Genomic DNA, 5,815 nt, shown 5'->3' on the forward strand with positions numbered 1-5,815 from the left:
GTTTGTGCCTAGGTATTCTTTAAAATACAGTCATGTGTCACATGGATACGTTCTGAGAAATGTGTCATTAGGTGATTTTGTCATGTGAATATCATAGAGTGTACTTACACAAGCCTAGATGGTCCTGCCTACTGTACACCTAGGCTATATGGTACAGCATATAGCTCCTAAGTTGCAAAGCTGTACCTCAGGCTACTGTATTGAATACTGTAGGCAACCGTAACACAATGGTAAATGTTTGTGTATCTAAACATCTTGAAATATAGAAAAGGTCCAGTAAAGATATGGCATAAAAGATAAAAAATGGGCCGCGCGCGGTGACTCAAGCCTGTAATCCCAGCACTTTGGGAGGCCGAGACGGGTGGATCACGAGGTCAGGAGATCCAGACCATCCTGGCCTACACGGTGAAACCCCGTCTCTATTAAAAAAAAAAATACAAAAAACTAGCCGGGCGAGGCAGCGGGCGCCTTTAGTCCCAGCTACTCGGGAGGCTGAGGCAGGAGAATGGCGTAAACCCGGGAGGCGGAACTTGCAGTGAGCCGAGATCGCGCCACTGCACTTCAGCCTGGGCGACAGAGAGAGACTCCGTCTCAAAAAAAAAAAAAAAAGATAAAACATGGTACACCTGTCTAGGGCACTTACCAAGAATAGAGCTTGCAGGATGGAAGTTGCTCTGGGTGAGTCAGTGAGTGAGTTGTGAGTGAATGTGAAGACCTAGGGCGCTACTGTGCACCACTGTAAACTTTATAAACACTGCACACTTAGGCTACACTACATTTATGAAAACAATTTATTTCTTCAATAATAAATTAGCTCTAGTTTACTATAACTTTTTAAATTTATAAACTTAAAATTTTTAACTCTTTGACTCTTTTGTAATAGCTCTTAGCTTAAAACATAAACACATTGTACAGCCGTACAAAAATATTTTCTTTGTATCCTTATGCTATAAGCTTTTTCTATTTTTAAATTATTTTTTAAAAAGTTTTAACCTTTTAAACCTTCTTGTTTTTTAACAAGAAGAAACACACACATACATTATCCTAGGCCTGCACTGGGTCGGGAATCATCAATATCACTGTCTTCCACCTCCACATCTTGTTTCACTGGAAGGACAAGCATGTAGCTGTCATCTCCTGTGATAACAGTGCTGTTTCTGGACACCTCCTGGAGGACCTGCCTGAGGGAGAAGGAGTACATTCTAGAGTAAATGATAAAGGCTGGGTGCAGTGGCTCACGCCTGTAATCCCAGGACTTTGGGAGGCTGAGGCAGGTCGATCAATTGAGGTCAGGAGTTCGAGACCAGCCTGGCCAACATGGTGAAACACTGTCTCTACTAAAAATACAAAAATTAGCTGGGTGTGGTGGCAGGTGCCTGTAATCCCAGCTACTCAGGAGGTTGAGGCAGGAGAATTGCTTGAACCCGGGAGGCAGAGGTTACAGTGAGCCAAGATGGCGCCACTGCATTACAGCCTGGATGAGAGAGTGAGACTCTGTCTCAAAAAATAAAATAAAATAACAATAAAAAGTATAGTACAGTAAATACAGAAAGCAGGAACTGTTGTTTATTATCATTATCAAGTATTATGTGCTGTGCACAATCCTATGCACTGTACTTTCTTTCTTGTTTGTTTTTTTGAGACAGAGTCTCCCCTTGTCACCCAGGCTGGAGTGCAGTGGCATGATCTTGGCTCACTGCAACCTCCACCTCCAGGGTTCAAGCGATTCTCCTGCCTCAACCTTCTAAGTAGCTGGGATTACAGGCGTGCACCACCATGCCAGGCTAATTTTTGTATTTTTAGTAGAGACGGGGTTTCACCATGTTGGTCAGGCTGGTCTCGAACTCTTGACCTTGTGATCTGCCCACCTCAGCCTCCCAAAGTGCTGGGATATAGGCGTGAGCCACTGCGCCCAGCCACACTGTACTTTCATATGACTGGCCATGCAGTAGGTTTGTTTATACCAGCATTGTCACAAACAGGTAAGACAGACATTATGACGGCTATTTGTCAAGTCCTTTGTATTCTTACGAGACCATCATCGTTGACCAAAACAGATTATTATACCCTAAATCACTGTACATTCCAACTAGTCCCATCACCCAGCACAGGGCTTGGCACACAGTAGGTCATCAATGAATACAAGCTGGGGACAGGGGCTCACAACTGTAATCCCAGTGCTTTGGGAGGCTGAGGTAGGAGGATTGCTTGAGCCCAGAAGTTCGAGGCTGCAATGTGGTACGATTGTGCCACTGCACTCCGGTCTGGATGACAGAGTGAGAACCTGTCTTAAAAATAAATAGCTGGCGACCGGGCGTGGTGGCTCATGCCGTAATCCCAGCACTTTGGGAGGCTGAGGTGGGCAGATCACCTCAGGTCAGGAGTTTGAGACCAGCCTGGCCAAGATGGTGAAACCCCATCTCTACCAAAAATATAAAAATTAGCCAGGCGTGGTGGCTTATGCCTGTAATCACAGCTACTGGGGAGGCTGAGGCAGGAGAATCACTTGAACTTGGGAGGTGCCAAGATCGTGCTATTGCACTCCAGCCTGGGCAGCAAGAGTGAGACTTCATCTCAAAAATAATAATAATAATAAAATAAAATAAATAACTGGGTGTAGTGGTCCGCTTGTAGTTCCAGCTACTTGGGAGGCTGAGGGAGGAGGATTGCTTGAGCCCAGGAATTCTGGGTTGTAGTGTGCTATGCCTATCAGTTGTCTGCACTAAGTTTCTCATCAATTTCATGTCCTCCTGGGAATAGGAGACCAACAGGTTTCCTAAGGAGAGGTGAACCAGCCTAAGTTGGAAACAGAGCAAGTCAAAACTGCCGTACTGGTCAGTAGTGGGATCTCACCTGTAAATAGCTACTGCATTCCAGCCTGGGCAACATAGTGAGATCCTGTCTCTATTTTAGATAATAAATACTTTTTTTTTTCTTTTTTTTTTTTTGAGATGGGTTCTCTCTCTGTCGCCCAGGCTGGAGTGGAGTGGAATGATCTCGGGTCTTTGCAACCTCCACCTCCTGGGTTCAAGCAATTCTTGTGCCTCAGCCTCCCAAGTAGCTAGGATTATATGTGCACACCGCCATGCCTGGTTAATTTTTGTAATTTTTTTTTTTTTAGTATAGATGGGGTTTCTCTATGTTCCCCAGGCTGGTCTCAAATTTCTGGGCTCAAGTGACCCACCTGCCTCGGCCTCCCATAGTACTGGGATTATAGGCGTGAGCCACTTTGCCTGGCCAATAAATAAATATTAGTTGACTGAATAAACTGATACATGAAATTATGGGATTCTATTGTTCTACATTTCCATAATTGAGAACAAATCACTCCTATTTCCTGTCCAAGAGTTCTGGTTTCTTTAGGAAAGGTAAATGGTTTCAAACAAAAACACTGACAACAAAATACACAGTCTCTGAGGATTGTGCCAGAAAATAATAGCAAAGGGTTCTGGTTCCCGAAATCATTTTATTTAAAAAACAAACAAACAAACAAAAAGCCTGGAATATTTACATACCCATTGGAATAATGACATAATGGAAGGGGATCACTCGAGACAGTAATTACTACCTCTGCCTATGTAGGTGCAAGAATGTGACTGACACACGTGTGTACCTAGTGTTTTTCCATGACCAGAAGAAAGATGAGTGGCTATCAAGGGAGTGGCACAGCCCTCGCACAGTTGCGACTCCACCATCCCATTTGAAGCTGGGGTCCTGCTGCCTGAGGAGCTGACAGGCCCAGCGGGGCACCTGCTTAGGGAGCCAAAGGAGTATTTGACGTGATGCTGCCCCTCTCTTGCTTCTCTCTCTGGCTTAAACTGTCCTGGTTTTAAGCCCCCACAAAGCAGCCAGTGAGGCTGCACCACCGCACTGGCCTCTGCAATCATATTTCCTTCTTGTAAACTGTATCTTGTAAACTACCCAGTGTTTGCAGTGATTTTAGTGATACCCCTTTCGACTTGCTAGGAACAACATAGTCCAATGTGCACTCACCAATCTTTTATTTTTTGTTTTTTGAGATGAAGTCTTGCTCTGTTGCCCAGGCTTGAGTGCAATGGCGTGATCGTGGCTTATTGCAACCTCCACCTCCTGGGTTCAAGCAATTCTCCTTCCTCAGCCTCCCCAGTAGCTGGGATTACAGGTACCTGCCATCATGCCTGGGTAATTTTTGTATTTTTGTACTTTTTAGAGATGGGGTTTCACCATGTTGGTCAGGCTGGTCTTGAACTCCTGACCTCAGGTGATCCACCCACCTCGGCCTCTCAAAGTGCTGGGATTACAGGTGTGAGCCACTGTGTCTGGCCTCAAATCATTTTTCTGAGTTGAGATGCAACAGTCCCCAAACCAGGCAGAGCAAGTCTTCAGTAAACCCAGGTTCAGGGAGGCTCACATGGGCCAGCCAGGCCCAGGGCCTGTGGCTGGGCTGCAAAAGGGGCCGTGGCAGTGACCAGGCTGTGAACTGTCCCCACAGGAGGCTAGGGCTGAGTTGGGGAAAGCTTGGCGTCCTCACACTCTGGCGCAGTCTGATGTGCTCTAGTTGCCTCTGTTTTCTGAGAGACTGGGTGTTGTGGGCTGAATGTGTCCCCACAATTCATACATCAAAGTCCTCAGCTTCAGTGCCTCCAAGTGTGACTGCAACTGGAGATCGGGTCTTTACAGCAGTGATTTAGCTCCTGTGTGGTCTGACTTCCATGCGACAAAGGAGCATCTCTTCGTGCGCGTGGCCTTTCAGCTCTCCTGAGGTAGCCCAGGACTGCGCTTCTTCGTGGTCTGAGCTCCCATAGCATGCTGGGTGCTCTTGTGGTCAGCTGAAACCACCAGATTCACCCCCAACCTGGACCGCTACATCTCAGAGTATGCCAGGGCAGTATTTGATCAGAGATTATATGGTTAATAGCATACAGATATGATTAGCAGCGTACATGTTTTTGCATTTTTGAATGTGGATACATAAAATGGATTTTTCTGGACCACAAGCTGGATGTCCTCCGTTTGAATCAAATCCACCCCTGAGACTAAAAGGTCTTGCATATTCTTCAAGCTGTTGGGGTGCAGGTCCACATGCCTTTATCCATAATGCTGAAATCCAAAAGACTCTACAAATCAAATGATCTTTTAAGAACTCATTTGGTGGCAAAAGCTGAGCCGAAGCTATTTATAGGCTAGAGTCATTCCACTTAGTGTGAATATTCAGGCATTTTTATGCAGATATGTTTTGATTAAAGATTTCTTCCTCGGCTGGGTGTGCTGGATCACGCCTGTAATCTCAGCACTTTGGGAAGCTGAGGCAGGTGGATCACCTGAGGTCAGGAGTTCAAGACCAGCCTGGACAACATGGTGAAACCCCATCTCTACTAAAAAATACAAAATTAGCTGGGCATGGTGGCACATGCCTGTAATTCCAGCTACTAGGAAGGCTGAGGCAGGAGAATTGTCTGAGCCTGGGAGGTGGAGGTTACAGTGAGCTGAGATCTCACCACTGCACTCAAGCCTGGGCGACAGAGCAAGACTCCATCTCAAAACAAAACAAAACAACAAAAAAGATTTCTTCCTCAGTGTTCACTGAGGCTTTACCACCAAATATTCAATATACTCACTGTATTTTTTTTTTGTTTTTATTTTTATTTATTTATTTATTTCAAGACGAAACCTTGTTCTGTCATCCAGGCTGGAGTATAGTGGCATGATCTCAGCTCACAGCAACCTCCGCCTCCTGGGTTCAAGTGATCCTCCTGCCTCAGCCTCCTGAGTAGCTGGCATTACAGGCACGCATCACCATGCCCAGTTACTTTTTTTTGTATTTTTTTTTTTTTTT

The sequence above is a fragment of the Colobus angolensis genome, unplaced genomic scaffold (genome assembly GCF_000951035.1).
Source record: "Colobus angolensis palliatus isolate OR3802 unplaced genomic scaffold, Cang.pa_1.0 Scaffold166, whole genome shotgun sequence".
Lineage (NCBI taxonomy): Eukaryota > Metazoa > Chordata > Mammalia > Primates > Cercopithecidae > Colobus > Colobus angolensis.